The sequence below is a fragment of the Salmo trutta genome, chromosome 18 (assembly GCF_901001165.1).
Source record: "Salmo trutta chromosome 18, fSalTru1.1, whole genome shotgun sequence".
NCBI lineage: Eukaryota > Metazoa > Chordata > Actinopteri > Salmoniformes > Salmonidae > Salmo > Salmo trutta.
This window is the reverse complement of record NC_042974.1, coordinates 40,999,246-41,023,922: the sequence shown is the minus strand read 5'-3', so window position 1 is coordinate 41,023,922 and position 24,677 is coordinate 40,999,246. Positions and strand designations below refer to the sequence as shown.

Here is a 24,677-nt window from a genome sequence, read left to right as displayed (position 1 = left end):
TCACATTAAGTCTGAAACATTGGATAGATTATTTTCATAACGCTTGGCTTTGTGTTTGAGGCGAGAACAGGACAGAACAGATCTGATTTACACCGCCACACCGCCGGCCTGGGCTGGGTACCAGATGTACTGCTGTTCCGTTGTTAGCGGATGTAGAGAGAGTGATAAAATGGAATATGTGGACTGTTCTGACAATGCAGCCAGTGTCATACAGAATCACCTATTAACACAAGGACAACAACATGTCATTCTGCTAATGGCTGTGTAATTGACACTGTCTTTGTGATAAGAGGAAAAGTCAATAGGCTCTGTCATTGTGTAGTGAGGCTGGGCAGGTTGACATTGACTCACGTCAAATACAATTTGATTTTATTTGTCACATGCGCCGAATACAACAGGTGTAGACTTTAACCATTAAATGCCTACTTATGAGCAATTTCCCAACCATGCAGAGTTAAAAAGTATGAAAATTAGCACAAAAAAAGTAAATATCTACCACAATAAAATAACAATAACGAGGCTATATGCAAAGAGTACCGGTACAGAGTCAACTAGCTGGGGGAACAAGGTAGTTGAGGTGATTGAGGTAATATGTACATGTAGGTAGGGTAGGGGTAATAGTGATTAGGCAGTCATGATAGTTAATAAACAGAGTAGCAACAGTGTGTGGCGTTAATGTGTGTGTGCTTTTTGTGTGTGTGAGCATATGTAGTGTGTGTATATGTGTGTGTTGGAGTGTCAGTGTAGTATGTGTGAGTTTGTGGGTAGAGTCCAGTGAGTGTGCATAGAGTCAAGTCAAGAGAGTCAGTGAAAATAAAAGGGGGTCAATGCAAATAGTCCAGGTAGCCATTTCATTAACTGTTCAGCAGTCTTATGGCTTGTGGATAGAAGCTGTTCAGGAGCCTTTTGGTCCCAGACTTGGGACTCCAGTACCGCTTGCTGTGAGTTAGCAGAGAGAACAGTCTATGACTTGGGTGGCCGGATTATTTTGACAATTTGTAGGGCCTTCCTCTGACACCGCCTGGTATAGAGGTCCTGGATGGCAGGGAACTTGGCACCATTGATGTACTGGGCCATACGCACTACCCTCTGTAGCGCCTTGCGGTCGGATGCCAAGGAGTTGCCATACCAAGCGGTGATGCAGCCAGTCAAGACGCTCTCAATGGTGCAGCTGTATAATTCTGGGGGGATAAGAAGGCCTATGCTAAATCTTTTCAGCCTTGCGGTCGGATGCCAAGGAGTTACTATACCAAGCAGTGATGGAGCCAGTCAATATGATCTCAATGGTGTAGCTGTAGAACTTTTGGGGGATCTGAGGGCCTATGCTAAATCTTTTCAGCCACCTGAGAGGGAAGAGGCATTGTCGTGCCCTCTTCACGACTGTGTTGGTGTGTTTGGATCATGATAGGTCCTTAGTGATGTGGACACTGAGGAACTTGAAGCTCTCGACCCGCTCCACTACATGCCCTTCAATGTGAATGGGAGCGTGCTTGGCCCTCCTTTTCCTGTAGTCCACAATCAGGGAGAAGTTGTTGTACTGGCACCACACTGGCACCTTCCTATAGGATGTCTCATCGTTGTCAGTGATCAGGCCTGCAAACTTAATGATGGTGTTGGAGTTGTGGAGGGGACTAAGCACACACCCCTGAGGGGCCCCTGTGTTGAAGGTCAGCGTGTCGGATGTGTTGTTGCCTATTCTCACCACCTGGGGGTGGCCCATCTGGAAGTCCAGGATCCAGTTGGAGAGGGAAGTGTTTAATCCCAGTGTCCTTAGTTTAGTGATGAGCTGTAGTCAATGAACAGTATTCTCACCTAGGTGTTCCTCTTGTCCAGGTTGGAAAGTGTGATGTGCAATAGAGATTGCATCATCTTTGGATCTGCTGAGGCGGTATGCGAATTGGAGTGTGTCCAGGGTGTCAGAGTGTGTCCAGGGTGTCATGGATGATGGTGTTGATGTGAGCAACTCCTGGCTGGGTTTCCCTTTGTAATCTGTGATAGTTTGCAAGCCCTGCCACATCCGATGAGTGTCAGAGCCGGTGCAGTAGGATTCGATCTTAGTCCTGTATTGACGCTTTCCCTGTTTGATAGTTTGTAGCTGGATTTCTTATAAGCATCCGGATTAGTATCCAGCTCTTGAAAGCGGCAGCTCTAGCCTTTAGCTCAGTGTGGATGTTGCCGGTAATCCATGGCTTTCAGTTAGGATATGTACCTACGACGTTGTCGATAAACTTATAAACAGTAGAACCCCTGGGCCTCGAGGGCCCCCCCTTCTGACTGCAAAATTCTAGCAAGGTAATTAATATATTTCATATATGCTATCCCTAAAATAATCATTGTGTTGTGTTCATGAAGGTGTTCACTAACATTAGAATAAAATCCTTTTTTCCCCATTTCAAATAACAAAATAGCATTTTCATTACCGTAATTTCCGGACTATAAGCCGCAACTTTTTTCCCACGCTTTGAACCTTGCGGCTTAAACAATGACGTGGCTAATATATGGATTTTTCCCGCTTTCAAATTTTTTTTCTCCAAAAAAACACATTCTGTGACGTGCTCAGTTTTTTGCCGGCATGAAGCTTTCATTAGACCAATGAAATTGCCGAACGGGTTAAGGTCAAACAACTTTTTTGTTTACTGTTTAGATTAAATCGAGCGCTCTCAAACTTCCCATCATTCTGATTACGGTAGTCATTTTGTCACCCTCATCATGGCAAAGACACGGAGAAATACATATGATGCAGCTTTCAAGTTGAAGGCGATTGATCTGGCTGTTGGAAAAGGAAATAGAGCTGCTGCACAGGAGCTTGGTCTTAATGAGTCGATGATAAGACGTTGGAAACAGCAGCGTGAGGAATTGACTCAGTGCAAAAAGACAACTAAAGCTTACTGCTCATTTTTTATTTTTTGTTACAAGCCGTGTTTCATTAAAGCCTATTTATTTTTGTTACAAGCCGTGTTTCGTTAAAGCCTATTTATTTTTGTTACAAGCCGTGTTTCGTTAAACCCTGTGTAAAGTTCATTTGTTTCAATGTACCGGTAGGCACCTGCGGCTTATAGACATGTGCGGTTTATTTATGTTCAAAATAAATAAAAAATTTAATTCAGTGGGTGCGACTTATATTCAGGTGCGCTCAATAGTCCGGAAATTACGGTAGTTAACAAAATTCAAAAAAAGAAAAAATGGAAAAGTAGTGCGTGCATATGTATTCACCCCCCTTTGCTATGAAGCCCCTAAATAAGATCTGGTGCAACCAATTACCTTCAGAAGTCACATAATTAGTGCAATCTAAGTGTCACATGATCTGTCACATGATCTCAGTGTACAACGGCTGTGCAATTGCCTTATTTTGCGCAGAGCGAGCTCACATCTCGCTTTGTTCATGGTGCCTACTAGGCTTGTTTTATTTGCTAGCAACATGTTCGCCAATGACAGTGAAGTGAAGAAATTGTCCACGCTGACATTTCTCCACTTGCCGGCGTAAGGTTCCACAAGCCTCATCACCACATTCTCCAACACGCGCTCACCTGCTGCCCGTTGTAGATTTTTTTCAAAACAGTACTGTCCCCACCGTTTCATTCGGTGGTGGTGTGGGCACCTGCTCAGTACACACGTTATGACTTTTTTGCGCTTAGGCCTCGGAGGTGTAGGTTCAGGCTGAGGCTCAGAATCAGAAGAATAATCATCAGAGATGTCATGATTCATTTATTTTTTATTCCCCACCATCTAAGTAGTTTTCATTCAGATCTTGTAGCAGCGCTAACGCAGCATGTGCGTCCATTCGTCGTCTTCTTGCCATTGTAAATTACACACGCTCTCACTATAGACAAGAGTAGACTGATAAAACTGCTTGGATTTGGTGGACTAATATAGGGTACATACCATTTTGAGATTATAATCAGAATATGCCAATACAATCGAATGTCCCGCTCTGTGCTTCATTCACAGTTGGTGATTATATAATTATGCCCTACTGTCAGGAGAAGGAGGGGCAACATGGGAAAACCAGTGAAATAATGACATGCTCTCCTAAAACTGGTTCTAACTCCAGTTCTGTTTTTGATATCACGATTCTAACCACGGCAGTGTGTTTTTTTGACTTATTTAGGAAAATTAAAGGCTGGAGCAGGGCATGACTTTAAAAATGGCAGAGAAATAAAATAAATAAATTCATGATCAGTCAAAATGACTGCTTTAGCTGTTCTAGTGATTTCCCATTGCAGGATGCCTAATATCACCTAACCCTAACCCACTGATTGCCAAAGATATTTCATCCAGTACAACATTATTGCCAAACTCTACTTGGGTGGTTATATGTGTGTCTCTGTGTATCTTTCAATGATACTCCGTGCCGCTCTATCCAGCGTAAGCCTAATGTGTTCAACCATTGATGCATATGAATCTGTTCCTGAGTAGACCTCCATCTCCATTTTATTGCCTGTACAGTCATCACATGCAATCAGCCTACGGTGGACCTGCTATTAGCAGATGGAGCACAATAGTCCTGTGGATCAGGGGTTATTGTTTGATTGCTTCTAAGTCCTGCATTAATCAGTCCATTAGCTTGCACTAGCTGCTGTTGTGTGCTTACAGCAGGGCCATGTCAACAAGGTGGAACTAATGGGTCTATTCGTGCAGGCAGGGTTATGACAGATATGGTGGGTATAACGATTGATGTCAACTGTTCTGAGCTCTCAAGAAGAGCAGTAAACACAGGAAGTGGTGCTAGTGCGTCACTCATGTAACCTTTGAGACACAACGTGCGAGATTTTGGTAATGCAGATTATGTGGTGCTGCTATCCAAATAGACCACATTGGTTGAATAATCAGATTAAAGGTCCCTTTTGACACTAGGGTTGCTTGTCAAAAACTGTTCATTGAGCATACATGGCATTTTCCCGTCTGTCGAAAGGATCGGACCAAAATGCAGTGTGTTTCGTTCCACATATTTATTTAATCCTATGCAATACATCAAATAACTAAAATCTACAAAATAACAAACCGTGACACAGAGGAGAAACAAACACTACTCACAAATAATCACCCACAAAAACAGGAGGGACATCAGCTTAAATATGACCTCCAATTAGAGACAACGACGACCAGCTGCCTCTAATTGGAGATCATACCAAACAGAACCAACATAGAAATACAAAACTAAAAACTGTACATAGAAATACAGAACATAGACAAACACCCCCTGTCACGCCCTGACCTACTCTACCATAGAAAATAACAACTTACTATGGTCAGGACATGACAGTACCCCCCCCCAAAGGTGCGGACTCCGACCGCACCTACACAAAACAACAACAACCCCCCCCCAAACAACAACCCCCCCCCCAAAAAAACCACAAAGGGAGGGTAGGGTGGGTGACTAATGTCTATGGCGGCTCAGGTGCAGTACCCAGAACCTTCTTATCCAGCGCATCCCCCCATGGAGGAGGCGGCTCGGCTTCTGGGCGTAACCCCCCCTCCACCCGCTGATCCCTCTGCTTCTGTACCACCGGACTGTAGATCATCGCCGGAGGCTCCGAGTTGCAGGCTGCCGCTGGAGGCTCCGGGTTGCAGGCCGCCGCTGGAGGCTCCGGACTACGTCGGCTGCAGGCCCGGAGTCACCATTCCAACCATAACACTAAACAGAAACAATCCCCCACAAAACCCAAAGGAAAAACAGGCTCCTTATGTGTGACTCCCAATCAGCAACAACGAACTACAGCTGTGCCTGATTGGGAGCCACACACACGGCCCAAAACAAAGAAATACAAAAACATAGAAAAATGAACATAGAACGCCCACCCAATGTAACACCCTGGCCTAACCAAAATAAAGAACAAAACCCCCTCTCTATGGCCAGGGCGTTACAGAAGTTTACATACACTAAGTTGACTGTGCCTTTAAACAGCTTGGAAAATTCCAGAAAATGATGTCATGCTTTAGAAGCTTCTGATAGGCTAATTGACATCATTTGAGTCATTTGGAGGTGTACCTGTGGATGTATTTCAAGGCCTACCTTCAAACTCAGTGCATCTTTGCTTGACACCATGGGAAAATCAAAAGAAATCAGCCAAGACCTCAGAAAAGAAATTGTAGACCTCCACAAGTCTGGTTCATCCTTGGGAGCAATTTCCAAACGCCTGAAGGTACCACGTTCATCTATACAAACAATAGTACGCAAGTATAAACACCATGAGACCACACAGCCGTCATAGCGCTCAGGAAGGAGACGTGTTCTGTCCCCTAGAGATGAACGTACTTAGGTGCGAAAAATGCTAATCAATCCCAGAACAACAGCAAAGGACCTTGTGAAGATACTGACGGAAACCAGTACAAAAGTATCTATATCCACAGTAAAACGAGTCCTATATTGACATAACCTGAAAGGCCACTCAGCAAGGAAAAAGACACTGCTCCAAAACCACCATAAAAAAGCCAGACTACGGTTTGCAACTGCACATGGGGACAAAGATCATACTTTTTGGAGAAATGTCCTCTGGTCTGATGAAACGAAAGTAGAACTGTTTGGCCATAATGACCATCATTATGTTTGGAGGAAAAAGGGGGAGGCTTGCAAGCTGAAGAACACCATTCCAACCATAAAGCACGGGGGTGGCAGCATCATGCTGTGGGGGTGCTTTGCTGCAGGAGGGACTGGTGCACTTCACATAATAGATGGCACCATGAGGTAGGGGTCTACAAACTTACCCGATGCATGGCGTAAGTTCAAATTACATGTGGAGCTAATGTTCACGTGTCCTCTGAAGGATAGAGGAGAAGAGGAAAAGTGCAGCTACCTACTCCTCTGGATCGGTGAAAAAGGAGAGACATTTACAACAGATGGACACTTACCGAGGCTGAATCAAATGTACTGAAAACATACTACGATTGTTTTGAAGCATATGTTTTGCCAACGAACAATACGTTTTCGCTAGGTATAAATTCCATTAGAAAGTACAGGAAGCTAGTAAATTGTTTGAACAGTTTGTGACTGAGCTGCGTCTGCTTGTGAAAGACTGTGATTATGCAAACAAGGATGAGATGGTCAGGGACCGTATTGTATTTGGAATACACTGACTGCGAGTGAGAGAGAAACTTTTGAATGTTGGGTCTGAGCTAATGTTGGACAAAGCTATCGACATAGCCAGATCTCACGAGCTAGCACAGGTTCAGATGAAAACCATTTTGGGCGGCAGCACGAGCGCATCACGTGAACACAGTCAGGCAGGCATCAAAGCACACCTCCGGTGCCCAGAGACCACGCTTCAGAACGGTTAGAGACAGAACTCCAAAGCAGAGGGACACAGACTCAAAACGCCCCAAAACGTGGATATTGTGGATAAAAGTGCATGGCGAACAGAGAATGGCCCAGCTAAAGGCTAACAATGTACTAAATGTTGAAAATGGAATTACTTTGCTAAAGTGTGCAGAGCTTACCGTGAGAAAACAGTACACACAGTGAGTGAAGATGCTGATGAACTGTTTATTGATTCAGTGACACAGAAAAGTAATATCAGAGACAGAGCAAGCCTTTGCTGACATTGAGATAGGAGCACAAGGCACAGAGCTAAAGTTCAAACTAGACACTGGTGCACAAGTAAACATTATTCCTCTGAATAAGTGCCGCTGCTTAACATCTGAGTGTGAGCTACAGCACACCACGAGGAGACTGACTGGTTATAGTGGTGAACAGCTCCCAGTAAAAGGCACGCTAGAGTTTTCGTCGCCTGTCTTTTGGGATTATCCAGCCCAAAATGAGTTTCAGCGAAAGATCGACGAGGTGTACGAAGGACTCGACGGAGTTGTGGAAATTGTGGATGACATCCTTGTCTATGGTCGAACCAGAGAGGAACATGACAGAAACCTCCGTGCAATGACGCAAATGTCCCGCGAGAGAGGAGTCTGGCTCTACCTCGAGAGCAGTACAGTCGGAGCTACAGAGGTCAGCTACTTCGGACATCTTCTCACAGCAAATGGAATCAAGACAGTTCCACAGAAGATCTCAGCCATGAAGGAAATGGAGCCACTAAAGAACTGCGCAGAGCTGGAAACAGTGCTTGGCATGGGCAACTACTTCGCCAAGTTCACACCCAGCCTCTCCAATGCTAATGCACCCCTGCGTCAGCTGCTAAAGCAGTCCAGTGGGTTCCTCTGGGACAAGCAACACGACATTGCTTTCCAGAAAGTGAAATTCTTGATAACGAGATAACCAGGACCAATCATTGCCTACTACGACCCCAAGAAATAGCTCAGACTCCAAGTTGTAATGGAATAGGAAGTATGGAATAGGTGCAGTGCTACTGCAAGAAGGAAAGCCCATAGGCTACGCTTCCAAATCTCTGACAGACTGTGAAATCAACTATGCTCAAATCAAAAAGGAGCTGTACGCCATTCTGTTTAGATGTAAGCGTTTCCATCAGTACGTCTATGGACCACAAGTCATAGAGGAATCTGACCACAAGCCCCTTGAGTCAATCATGGGGAAACCACTAGCCGCAGCCCCGCCAAGGCTACAGAGAATGATCCTTCAACTACAAAAATACAACTTCACAATCACTCACCGTCCAGGCAAAGACATCCCTGTCGCAGACACACTTTCTAGGAAGTTCCTTACCCACAAGGACAGCAGCCTCAGTGAAGGTATGGACATGCAAGTGCACACTGTGTACAGCAACTAACCAGTTAGTGACACAAAACTGAAGGAGATCACAGCAGAAACAGAAAAGGACACACAACTGACATAGCTGAGGAAAGTCATCCAGGATGGATGGCCTGAGGAGAGGAGAAAATGCCCTCCGAGCATCTCATAGTTCTGGAACCATTGTGATGAACTATCACAGATCAACGGAATAATTTTCAAAGGAGAGAAAATCATCATTCCTACCAATCTCAGAGACAAGATTTTGACCAAGATCCCTGCTGGACACATGGGCATAGAAAAGTGCAAACAGACAGCATTGGACATTTTGTTTTGGCCCCGAATGTGCAAACAAAAAGAGGACATTGTTGGTAAATGCCCCACCGGTCTTGAACGACGCCACTCAAACACCAAAGAACCAATGTTACCTCAATGTATCCCAGACTGACCCTGGCAGGGCGTGCAACCGATCTGTTCACCCGGAACAACAAGGACTACATCATAACAGTGGACTACTACAGCAGATAATTGGATCTCAACAAGCTTCACAGCACCACATCTGCAGCTGTGATCCACAAGCTGAAAGCAGCCTTTGCCAGGCATAGCATTGTAGAGACTTTATATCTGACAATGGCCCCTGTTACAAATCAAAGGAGGTTGAATCCTTCACAAAAGCATGGGAGTTCACACGTCACCACAAGCCCACATTACCATCAAAGTAATGGTCTTGCTGAAAAATCTGTGCAGACTCTCATGGACAAAGAAAAAGCAGACGAGAGACCCCTACATCAGTTTTCTTGAATACCGCAACACTCCAGTTGACAACTTCAAATCACCAGCCCAGCTGTTGATGAGCTGCAGATTTCGCTCAATCCTTCCCAGCACCAACCAGCAGCTGCGACCGGAAGTCGTCAGCTACAAGGAAATGCATGAACAACGTGCACAGAGACAACACCAAAAACAATACTACGTCAGGTCAGCTAGACCACTGGCACCACTGAACGACGCAGAGTCAGTTAGAATCCAGGAGCATGGCTACTGGAAACCAGCAGTCGTCATTCAGCGAGTTGACACTGAGCGTTCATATCACGTCCGCATCGCAGAAGGAGCGGTGTACCGCCACATTCATCGTCACCAACTGAACACAAAAGAATAACACACTGACGTTCAGATGTTATTGCTACAGTGAAAAGCTGAGTTGCTGAGAAACCTTTGTTCTAAAAGTAACAGTATGTTGAATCATTGTTTCAGAGTCTGTTATGTTGATGCAGTATAAATGGTTACTTACCTTGAGTTCAAACTACAGAGCATGTATTCAAAAGAAATGCTTAAAAATATGTAGAATTGTATTTATTTTTTAATGAAGGGGGATGTAATATTCATGTGTCAACATACTGAATTGTAATTGGTTGCATTATACCGTCGTATCATACTGCGCTATGATTGGTTAAGACCACTCAGGTTGTGAGGTCATTACTTCAGTTGATCATGGACGGAGACACGTGAACATGCCAGTTATAGCAAGCTAATAAAGAGCTTAGAAAGATCCTGTTGTGCTGCATTTTATTATTTTGTACAAAGCGTGCAAAAGAAGACAAAAAGTTATTGCTGTTGGTGTGATCACCAAGGACTAACTGTGAGTGTGCTCAGTATGTGAGAGAGAGAGTGTCAAGTGAGTTAATTTTGGGGGGGGCTTTCTCCATCCATTCTTATCCCCTCCATCGACAGGGAGTTTAGTGTGGCTCTTTTGTGTTTACGCTGAATTGCTTTTTAGGGTATTGCCCATGAGACTATTAGAAAACCCTCGACGGCTATGGTATACATTTTTTTGACCGAATAAATTTTAGGAAAGAATCCTCTCGAGTGAGGGCAAATATGCATTTTATGGGGCTGCATTTCTACATGACATGGCATGTAGTCATTTTGTTTCCACCTTGCGATGCCTGTGCAGCATATAATCAGCAAACTCATGAGAGGAATCAACAAATGTAGCAATAGTTTACACATGTTGTTTTGGGGCTGTGTTGTGTTTACCGGTACAGGTGTATGACTACGCATGAGCTAACCAGACAGCCAATTCTTTCCTCATCAGGATATCTATTATTTTCTATTAAGACTTTTTCTTATTTCTTAATGATAGGTGTTTATTTGTTTCCCCCTCAGCTTGTAATCAATATCTCTGCGTTCTGAAAGAAGTAAAAATCAATATTGAATTTGGAGCAAACATTCTGAAATAATGGCCTTTCTACCGTTATGGAGCATGGGAGCCTCTCTCTCCTCCTCAGCCGACACTGAAGCACATCTGAGGTCTCAGAAAACACATTAATCATACCCGTTAATAGTGAGGGGGGAAAAAAATGAAAGATATACTCCACCTCTCGAATTAAGAATCAAAAAAGTTTGGCTTTCATGAAGCATTAGAGAGATGATTAATTTGTTGTCTGTGGAGGAGAGGGGCTGCAGAATAGCTTCTTTGTCCCCCCAGCTCTGATTACAATGGACATTTTCAGCGGCCTTTGTGGCCGGGTAGACACGTTCTTTTTTTGATATCTATCTGCAGTGGCTAATGAATCCGTCTACCGAGACAGCGCTCTGGTCCTCTGACTTGGGTGTCGACCACAACAAGCTCCCTGAAGACCCCGGCTTTCTGAGCCAAGAGCTGGGCCACGCTAGGGGAGGCAGACTGGGTGGATGGAAGTTTTCTCCCCAGTTATCTTGTGATGTTAGAGCCCCCAAGAGGTGCCATGTACACTTCAGGCTCACATGAAGAGTTGGATGAGAGAGTTGAGAAGTGTTGTGTAATGTAGCGTTGTGGTGCCTACTCACTCACTTAGTAGACTGTTGAGTCAGTTTCTCCTGCTGCTGACTGATTCAGTAGGCAGCAGCAGCCTGGTTAACTCTGAATAGGAACCTTGAGAGAAGAGAGTCAGCTGCTATAGTAACCTTTTTTACTGAGACTGATTCACTGGCGCTCCACACATTAATTACACTACCCACTGACATCCTGACTGTAAGACTCATACTTCTTGTCTGATTCAGAGCTTTACTATGTGACTGAATCAGAGCAGTGCTTGACGTCTGTCTCTGATTCACATGAGTGATACAGCTCAGATTCATTCTGCTCCTTGAATTTTGATTCAGAGCAGTAGGCCTACTATAAACCAGGTACCAGTGTTGGACACCTTTTGGAGGCTGAATCTGTAGAATGTATCCATCTGATTCATAACTTGAGCCCTTAAAGCAAAGCAAATTATTAACTTTACAAACAGAACCTTAGCCAGATCAAACTCCCAGTTTGATTCAAAGTGACTCACACAGCTATACCACTCCAGAGCCAGCCCAGCATATCGCTCCACACCAGTGCTTGAATGCGTCGCAATGGCCAACTGTGGCTGAGCGGCAAATGAAAGACGGATGGAAAAGATGATTGTGATGCCTCATCACAGCCCTAGACATGTTTGTGTTATGTCTGCTCTGTTCTTTCAGCTATAATAAGTCCCAGCGTCTCTTCCCATAGACTGGCAAACTCAGCAGAACCACTCAGTGAACACCACCACAAGCTGATGTTGCTGCGCAGTGTGTGTGTGTTGCGCTGTGTGTTTCCCCCAGCTCAGCGTTGACAGGTGTGAGAGGGAGCGTGCCAGAGCCCGTGGGCGACGATCCCAGCCAGGCGATGCCAGTGTGGCAGGGGCTTGTCACGGCGATGAGAGCGTCTGCTGTATCGTGGGCCTTGTTTATGTCTTGTTTTGCGAACCTTCTCAGACAGTAAACAGGTGTTAATAAGACGTGACACTGAGTTTAGACAATACGTCAACAGGCGGAGGAGGAGAGGGATGGCTCTTTTCATCGTAGATCACAGATTTTGAAGATTAAGGCAGAGATGTAGTAATGTTTCTTTTGGTTCTTAGAACTGTCTTCCTGCTAATAGTTTCTCTGTTCAGAATGCCTCCCCTCAGGCTATGAATAGATACCAGGCTGAGAGCAGATTCCATTGCAATAACATTTGTGTATTAAATGGTAAACACTGGGATGAAATTCAAAGAGAAGATGGTTATTTTTTTCTCTGACAAATATTCAGATGAGATATTTTGTTAATGAGAGAAGTGGCTTAACCAATGGCATTCCACCGACCCAAATGCATGTAGCCCTTTATGTGGATTCAGCCAGATCCACCCTTATGCCCTAGAGAATTCAGAACATTCTCCTATTTGGTATTTTCTAATATATGAATAATGATGCTTTAGTGATCAGTAGTAGGGTGTGTCAAATAAAATAAAATGTTATTCATCACATGCGTCGTAAACACCAGGTGTAGACTAACAGTGAAATGCTTACTTACAGGCCCTTCCCAACAATGCAGAGAAAGAAAATCAAGAAATAATAGAAAAGTAAAACATGTAATAATAAAAATAATAATAAATACACAATGAGTAACGATTACTTGGCTATATACAAGGGGTACCCGTACTGAATTGATGTGCAGGAGTACCAGGTAATTGAGGCAGATACTGTATGTACATATAACTAGGAATAAAGTGACAAAGAATAAACAGTAGCAGCGGCATATGAGATGAGACAAAAAAGTAAATGCAGATAGTCCGGGTATAACTGTTCAACAGTCGTATGGCTTGGGGGTAGAAGCTGTTCAGGGTCCTTTTGGTTCCAGACTTGGTGTATCGGTGCCGCTTGCCGTGAGGTAGCAGAGAGAACTGTCTATGACAGGTTGCTGGAGTCTTTGACAATTTTTAGGGCCTTCCTCAAACACCTCCTGGTATAGAGGTCCTGGATGGCAGGAAGCTCAGCCCCAGTGATGTGCTGGGCTGTATGCTCTACCCTCTGTAGCGTCTTGCGGTCAGATGCCAAGCTGTTGCCAGCCAGTCAAGATGCTATCAATGGTACAGCTTTAGAACTTTTTGAGGATCTGAGCGCCCATGCCAAATTATTTCAGCCTCCTGAGGGGGAAGAGGCATTGTCTTGCCCTCTTCACGACTTCGTTGGTGTGTGTGGACCATGTTAGATCCTTAGTGATGTGGACACTGAGGAACTTAAAGCTCCCAACCCGCTCCACTACAGCCCCGTTGATGTGAATGGGAGCGTGCCTGGCCCTACATTTCCTGCAGTCCACGATCAGCTACTTTGTCTTGCTGACGTTGAGGGAGAGGTTGTTGTTCTGGCACCACACTGCCGGGTCTCTGACCTCTTCCCTTTCTCATCGTCGTCAGTGATCAGGCCTACCACAGTCATCGGCAAACTTAATGATGGTGTTGGAGTTGAACGCGGCCACGCAGTTGTGGGTGAACAGAGAGTACAGCAGGGGACTAAGCACGCACCCCTGAGGGGCCCCCGTGTTGAGGGTCAGTGTGGCAGATGTGTTGTTGCCTACCCTTACCACCTGGGGGTAGCCCATAAGGAAGTCCAGGATCCAGTTGCAGAGGGAGGTGTTCAGTCCCAGTGTCCTTAGCTTCATGGTGAGCTTGAGGGCACTATGGTGTTGAGTGCTGCGCTGTAGTCAGTGAACAGCATTCTCACATAGGTGTTCCTCTTGTCCAGGTGGGAAGGGGCAGTGTGGAGTGCAATAGAGATTGCATCATCTGTGGATCTGTTGGGGTGGTATGCGAATTGGAGTGGGTCCAGGGTGTATGGGATGATGGTGTTGATGTAAGCCATGACCAGCCTTTCAAAGCATGTTATGGTTACAGATGTTAGTGAGACAGGGTGATAGTCATTTAGACAGGTTACCTTGGCGGGTATTACAGACTGGGTCAGGGAGAGATTAAAAATGTCAGTGAAGGCAATTACCAGCTGGAAAGAGAAAGGGGATACCTAGTCAGTTGTACGACTGAATGCCTTCGACTGAAATGTGTCTTCCGCATTTAACCCAACCCCTCTGAATCAGAGAGGTGCGGGGGGCTGCCTCAAAGCATGTTCTGTGTACGTGTCCTGGTAATCCGTAATCCGCCCTGCGGCCTTGTGAATGTTAACCTGCTTAAAGGTCTTACTCACATTGGCTATGGAGAGTGTGATCGCACTGTCATCCGGAACAGCTGGTGCTCTCATGCATGGTTCAGTGTTGCTTTCCTTGAAACGAGCATAGAAGGAATTTAGCTTGACTGGTAGGCTCATGTCACTGGGCAGCTCGGGATTGGTTTCCCTTTGTATTCCTTGATAGTTTGCAAGCCCTTCCACATCCGACGAGCGTCAGAGCAGGTGTATTAGGATTCGATCTTAGTCCTGTATTGACACTTTGCCTATTTGATGGTTCATCTGAGGGCATAGCAGGATTTCTTATAAGCGTCCAGATCAGTGTCCCGATCCTTGAAAGCAGCAGCTATAGCCTTTAGCTCAATGCGGATGTTGCCCGTAATCCATGGATTCTGGTTGGGACTTGCTGACGATGCTGTAACGATCATCTGAAAGAGGGGACCAAGATGCAGCGTGGTAAGTACTCATATTAACTTTAATGAATCACTTTAAATTACACAAGAAAACGAAAGTCAACTGTTCTGCCAGGTGAACACACAAGACAGAAAACAACTACCCACAAAACCCCAAAGGAAAACAGGCTGCCTAAGTATGGCTCCCAATCAGCGACAACGATGTACAGCTGTCCCTGATTGAGAGCCATACCAGGCCAAAACAAAAAAATACAAAAACATAGAAAAAAGGACATAGAATGCCCACCCAAATCACACCCTGACCAAACCTAAATAGAGACATAAAAAGGCTCTCTCAGGTCAGGGCGTGACAGATGCACTTATTAATGAAGCCGGTGACTCATGGTAAACTCCTCAATGCCATCGGATGAATCACAGAACACATTCCAGTCTGTGCAAGCGAAACAGTAAAAATCAAATCAAATTGTATTGGCTACATACACATGGTTAGCAGATGTTATTGTGAGTGTAGTGAAATACCTGTTCTTCTAGTTCCGACAGTGCAGCAATATCTAACATGTCATCTAACAAATCCACAACAACTACCTAATACACACAAATCTAAGTAAAGGAATGGAATAAGAATATATACAGTGGGGGAAAAAAGTATTTGATCCCCTGCTGATTTTGTACGTTTGCCCACTGACAAAGAAAGGATCAGTCTATAATTTTAATGGTAGGTTTATTTGAATAGTGAGAGACAGAATAACAACAAAAATATCCAGAAAAACGCATGTCAAAAATGTTAGAAATTGATTTGCATTTTAATGAGGGAAACAAGTATTTGACCCCCTCTCAATCAGAAAGATTTCTGACTCCTAGGTGTCTTTTATACAGGTAACGAGCTGAGATTAGGAGCACACTCTTAAAGGGAGTGCTCCTAACCGCAGCTTGTTACCTGTAAAAAAGACACCTGTCCACAGAAGCAATCAATCAATCAGATTCCAAACTCTCCACCATGGCTAAGACCAAAGAGCTCTCCAAGGACGTCAGGGACAAGATTGTAGACCTACACAAGGCTGGAATGGGCTACAAGACCATCGCCAAGCAGCTTGGTGAGAAGGTGACAACATTTGGTGCGATTATTCGCTAATGGAAGAAACACAAAAGAACTGTCAATCTCCCTCGGCCTGGGGCTCCATGCAAGATCTCACCTCGTGGAGTTGCAATGACCATGAGAATGGTGAGGAATAAGCCCAGAACTACACGGGAGGATCTTGTCAATGATCTCAAGGCAGCTGGCACCATAGTCACCAAGAAAACAATTGGTAACACACTACGCCGTGAAGGACTGAAGTCCTGCAGCGCCCGCAAGGTCCCCCTGCTCAAGAATACATATACATGCCCATCTGAAGTTTGCCAATGAACATCTCAATGACTCAGAGGACAACTGGTGAAAGTGTTGTGGTCAGATGAGACCAAAATGGAGCTCTTTGATATCAACTTAACTCGCCGTGTTTGGAGGAGGAGGAATGCTGCCTATGACCCCAAGAACACCATTTCCACCGTCAAACATGGAGGTGGAAACATTATGCTTTGGGGGTGTTTTTCTGCTAAGGGGACAGGACAACTTCACCGCATCAAAGGGACGATGGATGGGGCCATGTACCGTCAAATCTTGGGTGAGAACCTCCTTCCCTCAGCCAGGGCATTGAAAATGGGTCGTGGATGGGTATTCCAGCATGACAATGACCCAAAACACACGGCCAATGCAACAAAGGAGTGGCTCAAGAAGAAGCACATTAAGGTTCTGGAGTGGCCTAGCCAGTCTCCAGACCTTAATCCCATAGAAAATCTGTGGAGGGAGCTGAAGGTTCGAGTTGCCAAACGTCAGCCTCGAAACCTTAATGACTTGGAGAAGATCTGCAAAGAGGAGTGGGACAAAATCCCTCTTGAGATGTGTGCAAACCTGGTGGCCAACTACAAGAAACGTCTGACCTCTGTGATTGCCAACGAGTTTTGCCACCAAGTACTAAGTCATGTTTTGCAGAGGGGTCAAATACTTATTTCCCTCATTAAAATGCAAATCATTTTATAACATTTTTGACATGCGTTTTTCTGGATTTTTTTGTTGTTATTCTGTCTCTCACTGTTCAAATAAACCTACTATTAAAATTATAGACTGATAATTTCTTTGTCAGTGGGCAAACGTACAAAATCAGCAGGGGATCAAATACTTTCCCCCCCACTGTACATATACAGTTGAAGTCGGAAGTTTACATACACCTTAGCTAAATACATTTAAACTCATTTTTTCACAATTCCTGACATTTAATTCTTGTAAAAATTCCCTGTCTTAGGTCAGATAGGATCACCAGTTTATTTTAAGAATTGAAATGTCAGAATAATAGTAGAGAGAACGATTTATTTCAGCTTTTATTTCTTTCATGTAATTCCCAGAGGGTCAGAAATTTAAATACACTCAATTAGTATTTGGTAGCATTAACTTTAAATTGTTTAACTTGGGTCAAACATTTTGGGTAGCCTTCCACAAGCGTCCCACAATAAGTGCATTTGGAAGACCCATTTGCGACCAAGCTTTAACTTCCTGACTGATGTCTTGAGATGTTGCTTCAATATATCCACATAATGATCCTGCCTCATGATGCCATCTATTTTGTGAAGTGCACCAGTCCCTCCTGCAGCAAAGCACCCCCACAACATGATGCTGCCACCCCCGTGCTTCACAATTGGGATGGTGTTCTTTGGCTTGCAAGCGTCCCCCTTTTTCTTCCAAACATAACGATGGTCATTGTGGCCAAACAGTCCTATTTTTTTTTCATCAGACCAGAGGACATTTCTCCAAAAAGTATGATCTTTGTCCCCATGTGCAGTTGCAAACCGTAGTCTGGCTTTTTTTATGGCGGGTTTGGAGCAGTGTCTTCTTCCTTGCTTAGCAGCCTTTCAGGTTATATCGATATAGGACTCGTTTTACTGTGGATATAGATACTTTTGCGCCTGTTTCCTCCAGCATCTTCACAAGGTCCTTTGCTGTTGTTCTGGGATTGATTTGCACTTCTCACACCAATGTACATTCATCTCTAGGAGACAGAAAGCGTCTCCTTTATGAGCGGAATGACAGCTGCGTGGTCCCATAGTGTTTATACTTGCGTACTATTGTTTGTACAGATGAACGTGGTACCTTCAGGCATTTGTACAATTGCTCCCAAGGATGAGCCAGACTTGTGGAGGTCTCCAATTTTTTTCTGAGGTCTTGGCTGATTTCTTTTGATTTTCCCATGATGTCAAGCAAAGAGGCACTGAGTTTGAAGGTAGGCCTTGAAATACATCCACAGGTACACCTCCAATTGACTCAAATGATGTCAATTAGCCTATCAGAAGCTTATAAAGCCATGACATCATTTTATGGAAAAATTACTTGTCATGCACAAAGTAGATGTCCTAACCGACTTGCCAAAACTATCGTTTGTTAACAAGAAATTTGTGGAGTGGTTGAAAATGTAATACTCCAACCTAAGTGTATGTACACTTCCGACTTCAACTGTAGATATGTGGATGAGCAATAACAGAGCGGCATAGGCAAGATCCAATTGATGGTATAAAATACAGTATATTCATATGAGATGAGTAATGCAAGATATGTAAACATTATTAAAGTGGGATTATTAAAATGTCTAGTGATCATTTATCAAAGTGATTTCAATTCTGTATGTAGGCAGCAGCCTCTCTGTGTTAGTGATGGCTGTTTAACAGTCTGATGGCCTTGAGATAGAAGCTATTTTTCTGTCTCTCGGTCCCAGTTTTGATGCACCTGTACTGACCTCGCCTTTTGGATGGCAGCAGGGTGAACAGGCAGTGACTCGGGTGGCTGTTGTCCTTGATGATATTTTTGGCCTTCCTGTGACATTGGGTGTAGTAGATGTCCTGTAGGGCAGGTAGTTTGCCCACGGTGATGCGTTGTGCAGACCTCACCACCCTGTGGAGAGCCTTGCAGTTGTGGGTGGTGCAGTTGCCGTACCAGGCGGTGATGCTGCCTGACAAGATGCTCTCAATTGTGCATTTGTAAAAGTTTGTGAGGGTTTTAGGTGACAAGCCACATTTCTTCAGCCTCCTGAGGTTCAAGAGGCTTGAATAGTCTCTCAAAGCACTTCATGATGACAGAAGTGAGTGTTACAGGGCGATAGTCATTTAGTTAAATTACCTTTGCCTTCTTGGGTACAGGAACAATGCTGGCCATCTTGAAGCATGTGAGGACAGCAGACTGGGATAGGAAGACATTGAATATGTCCATAAACACACCAGCCAGTTGGTCTGTGCTTGCTCTGAGGATGCAGCTAGGCATACCGTCTGGGCCGGCAGCCTTGTGAGGGTTAACATGTTTAAATGTCTTACTCATGTTGGCCACAGAGAAGGAGAGCCCACAGTTCTTGATAGTGGGCTGCGACAGTGGCACTGTGTTATCCTCAAAGCGGGCAAAGAAGGTGTTAAGTTTGTCTGGAAGCAAGACGTCGGTGTCCGTCACGTGGCTGGTTTTCCTTTTGGAGTCCGTGATTGGCTGTAGACCCTGCCACATACGTCTTGTGTCTGAGCCGTTTAATTGCGACTCCACTTTGTCTCTATACTGACATTTTGCCTGTATGATTGTCTTACGGAGGGAATAACTACACTGTTTGTTTTCGGTCATATTCTCAGTCACCTTTCCATGGTTAAATGCGGTGGTTTGCGCGTTCAGTTTTACGTGAATGCCGCCATCAATCCACGGTTCCTGGTTAGGGTAGGTTTTAATCTTCACAGTAGGTACAACATCTCCTCTGCACTTCCTTATAAACTCACTCTCCGAATCAGCGTATACGTCAATATTATTCTCTGAGGCTACCCGGAACATGTCCCAGTCTGCGTGATCAAAACAATCTTGAAACGTGGATTCCGATTGGTCAGACCATCGTTGAATAGTCCTTAGCACGAATACATCCTGTTTGAGTTTCTGCCTATAGGAAGGGAGGAGCAAAATGGAGTCATGGTCAGATATGCCGAAAGGAGGGCGGGGGAGGGCCTTGTATGCATCGCGGAAGTTGGAGTAGCAGTGATCCAGTGTTTTCCCAGCGTGAGTGCTACTGTCAATATGCCGATAGAATTTAGGTAGCATTGTTCTCAGATTTGCTTTTTTTAAATCCCCAGCTACAATAAATGCAGCCTCAGGATATATGGTTTCCAGTTTGCATAAGTTCCAGTGAAGTTCCTTGAGGGCCGTTGTGGTATCGGCTTGAGGGGGGATATACACGGCTGTGACAATAACCGAGGAGAATTCCCTTGGGAGATAATACGGTCGGCATTTGATTGTGAGGAATTCTAGGTCAGGTGAACATAAGGACGTGAGTTCCTGTATGTTGTTACAATTACACCATGAGTCGTTAATCATGAAACATACACCCCCGCCCTTCTTCCCAGAGAGATGTTTATTCCTGTCAGCGCGACGCACAAAGAATCCAGGTGGCTGTACCGACTCCAACAGCATATCACGAGAGATCCATGTTTCCGTGAAACAGAGTATGTTACAATCCCTGATGTCTCTCTGGAAAGCAACCCTTGCCCTAATTTTGTCTACCTTGTTATGTTATCTAGAGACTGGACGTTAGCGAGTAATATAATCCGAACCGGTGGGGGGTGTGTGCGCCTCTGAAGTCTGACCAGAAGACCGCTCCGTCTACCTCTTCTCCAGCGGCATTGTTTTGGGTCAGCCTCTGGAATCAGTTCAAATGCCCTGGATGGTTCGGACAAAGGATCCACTTCGGGAAAGTTGTATTCCTGGTCGTAGTCCTGGTAAGTTGACATTGCTCTGATCTAGTTCTTCCCGGCCGTATGTAAGAACACTTAAGATTTTCTGGGATAACAATGTAAGAAATAATACATAAAAAAAACAAAATACTGCAAAGTTTCCTAAGGACTAGAAGCGAGGCAGCCCTCTCTGACGGTGCCATTTTGACTTCCTGTAGCTTAGCATCCACTTCATCTGACCACTTGAGTGTGTCACTGATTCTTCCTGTTTTGAATTTTTGCTTGTAAGCAGGAATAGGGAGGATGGAGTTATGGTCAAATTTTCAAAATGGAATTTTTTGTGTGTGGTCAAAAGGACCACATCATTCCCCTTAAAATCCTTGACTTGAATAAGAGTGTTAGAATCATGGAGGATTGCTGGAGGACACAGAGACCAAACACAGAGCAAGAATTCATATCGACAATAATTGGAAGAATTGGAATGCAGAGAGTAAAAGAGAATGTCTCTCTCTCTCTCTCTCTCATCAATTCAGTTGGAAGGGGCTTTATTGGAATGGGAATAAGCAAGTGAAAGAAACAATAAACAAAAGTGAGAAGACAAAATAATATCAACAAAAATGATTAGAAATTAACAGTAAACATTGCACTCACATAGGTTTGAAAAATATAGACATTTCAAGTGTTATATTATCAGCTACAGTGTGTACAGTGTTTTAGCAATGTGCAAATAATTGTCGTACGAATAGTAGGGGAAGATAAAAACACTGATAAATATTGGTGGTATTTACAATGTTGTTTGTTCTGCACTGGTTGCCCTTTTCTCATGCCAACGGGCCACAAATCTTGCTGTTGTGATTGCACACTGCAGTATTTAGCCTAACAGATATTGGAGTTTATCAATTTGATTTGTTTTCCAATTATTTGTGGGTCTTTGTGATCTGTGGGAAATATGTATCTCTAATGTGGTCATACATTTGGCAGGAGGTTAGGCAGTGCAGCTCAGTTTCGACATAATTTTGTAGGCAGTGAGCACCTAGCCTGTCTTCTCTCGAGAGCCAGGTCTGCCTCTCTCTTTCTCTCTCTCATTTTCTCTGTTCTTCCTCGCTCCTCTCCCCATCTCTATTGTGGAATGTTGTAGTGTCACTACTCTCACACACAATCTGACCACGCCTCTGTGGCAGAGGCTCCTCTCCCTACTAAACAGATCCAATTAGTCAGACAAAACACACACACACGTACACACATACACACACAAGCATTTACACCAAACATTTTTTCATTCCCAATGACCTGAAATGTTTAGATGGGTCAGACAAAGCCAACTTAAAACACTCATAATAAACTAACACATGGCTAAGAAATACTGTATATCTAATATAGAGCAGCATTTGATAGTAATAAAGCGCTGCTGAATCAACCCTCCTGTTTAATTTTGCCTGCACAGATGCTACAGCAGTGAGCCAAGGAGCCTGGTTGGAGAGCAGAGATGTTGTGACCTGCTGCTTCCTAAAGAGGGATGTCAAATGGATAAGTGCACTGGTCAATGGCTTGTGAAATGTGCAGAGGGAGCCACGGCTTTCTGATCAGCACCATTTCCTCCTCCCCGGCAATCTCTCCAGGGAGGGAAGAAGGGATTGAACATGGCAATTTTCTGCTCTGCGGGGGTAGGCATGCATGCCTGGACTAATCCTCTCAAGGGGTGCCGCAGAGGGGTCACTCTCCAAACCCTAGAGGGGCTACTGGTGAGCTTTCTACAGTATCTGTGTCATCATAATGTCACAGTTGTATGCCACCTGAGGGGAATACGGCATAGGCGATGTGTGTGTCTGAGCATTCTTTGTTAAGCTTTACCTGCGCAGACCTGCTATAAAAAACTAGAGTAATGTAATATTTCATACATTATATCCGGTTAATTTCATGTCGTTATATCATGGCTTGGATCTCATGGCGTTGATGTTATGATAGTGTTATAACAATTTAATTGCAAGATCCTTACAGTTGAATGATACCAGATGTTATGAGCCTAAGTCTTGTTTTCCCACTACTCCATGTTCCTGTTTGATTTATGAGGGCTATTCTAATTAGCCAGTCTGTCTGAATTCGGCCTCTTTCTACTGACCGTATTACTGCCACACCGGTGACCAGGAGTCATGACCACAGTCAAATTCTATGCTTCTCCAAGCTCTGATGCTGCTTTTGGTTGTTAATAGCCTACCAAACTTGCTAACTGCCTGGTACTCAGCACTCTATTGTCCCTCTAATCACTCTGACATCAATGCAAATGTAATCAAAAATCAAATCAAACACTTAATGACAGCATATGAGCTTATGTTCCGCAACATTTCTATAGGCTATGCAATTGCGTTTTGATGGCCTCTTTTAAAAAGAGGAGGATCCCATCAGCTTCCAAAAGGCTAGGCCTACTATATTTATTTCTCAACTTTCCTAATAAATATTAAGCACATTGCTTCGATTTACAACAGGAGTATAGCCTACCTGGCTGGCATGAAAATGAACTTACGTAAAAGCGTTCTCCATTCCCCATTTAAGTGCATAGATGGCATATATTTTGTCTCCCTGCCCCTATTCTGACAGGTGCATGATAATGGTCCGTTCTAAATCAAAACTAATTTCACACATATATTATTTAGTATATGTAAAGACAAGATGAAATTAAGAATAGTCTGATGGGTGACAATATTAGCCTATCACTTGTGAATGATGTGCAGTAAGGCAAGAAACAGCGCTTGCCTTTTTTTCCTCAACTTTTTCAAATCATAGTCGCACACATCTGGCCAAATAACTTCTTAAAATTAAGCACATTAGAACTTCTTATGGCTTGAATCCCGTTAGCGGGATCGATATGACAACAGCCAGTGAAAGTGCAGGGCGCCAAATTCAAAACAACAAAAATCTCATAATTAAAATTCGTGTTATGTTCAGTAATCTTTTGCCTCCAAAACATCCGGTGATTTTGCAGAGAGCCACATCAATTTACAGAAATACTCATCATAAATGTTGATGAAAATACAGTTGTTATACATGGAACTTTAGATAAACTTCTCCTTAATGCAACCGCTGTGTCAGATTTCAAAAAAGCTTTACCGAAAAAGCAATGATCTGAGTACGGCGCTCAGACACAAAAACATGCCATACAATATATCCGCCATGTTGGAGTCAACAATAGTCAGAAATAGCATTATAAATATTCACTTACCTTTGATGATCTTCATCAGAATGCACTCCCAGGATTCCCAGTTCAACAATAAATGTTTGTTTTGTTCGATAAAGTCCATCCTTTATGTCCAAATACCTCCTTTTTGTTCGCGCCTTCAGTTCACAAATCCAAATTCACGACGCGCAGGTCAGACGAAAATCCCATTACAGTTCGTAGAAACATGTCAAACGATGTATAGAATCAATCTTTAGGATGTTTTTATCGTAAATCTGCAATAAAGTTTCAACCGGAGAAATCCTTTGTCTTCAGAAATGCAATGGAACTGACCTACCTCTCACGTGAGTGCGCATGGCTGAGCCTCATGGAAGTGCAAAATGACCCCACAGACACTGGATTGGCAATCACTTGAAAAACTACAAACCACTTCCTGTTTGGATTGTTTCTCAGGTTTTGCCTGCCATATGAGTTCTGTTATACTCACAGACATCATTCAAACAGTTTTAGAAACTTCAGAGTGTTTTCTATCCAAATCTACTAATAATATGCATATCTTAGTTTCTGGAAGTGAGTAGCAGGCAGTTTACTCTGGGCACATCAGTCATCCAAGCTACTCAATACTGCCATCATCCATAAGAAGTTAATCTGTTTTACAACCGGCGTAGAGCCTAACTGGCATAAATAGGCTGTGCGTGAG

The 24,677-nt window shown here is 43.9% G+C and overlaps 1 protein-coding gene across 2 annotated transcripts in view; it reads left to right on the top strand.

The window, feature by feature from the left end:
- LOC115153302 (attractin-like protein 1) overlaps nt 1–24,677 on the top strand; it is a 332,646-nt gene that overhangs the window by 274,765 nt on the left and 33,204 nt on the right. The window contains exon 29 of one of the 2 annotated variants that reach the window (XR_003867679.1): nt 22,250–22,547. The exons of the other annotated variant lie outside the window; for it this stretch is intronic. The gene's annotated coding sequence lies outside the window, so the exon portion shown is untranslated. The remainder of the gene's footprint in view (nt 1–22,249; nt 22,548–24,677) is intronic. 2 annotated transcript variants of the gene reach the window in all.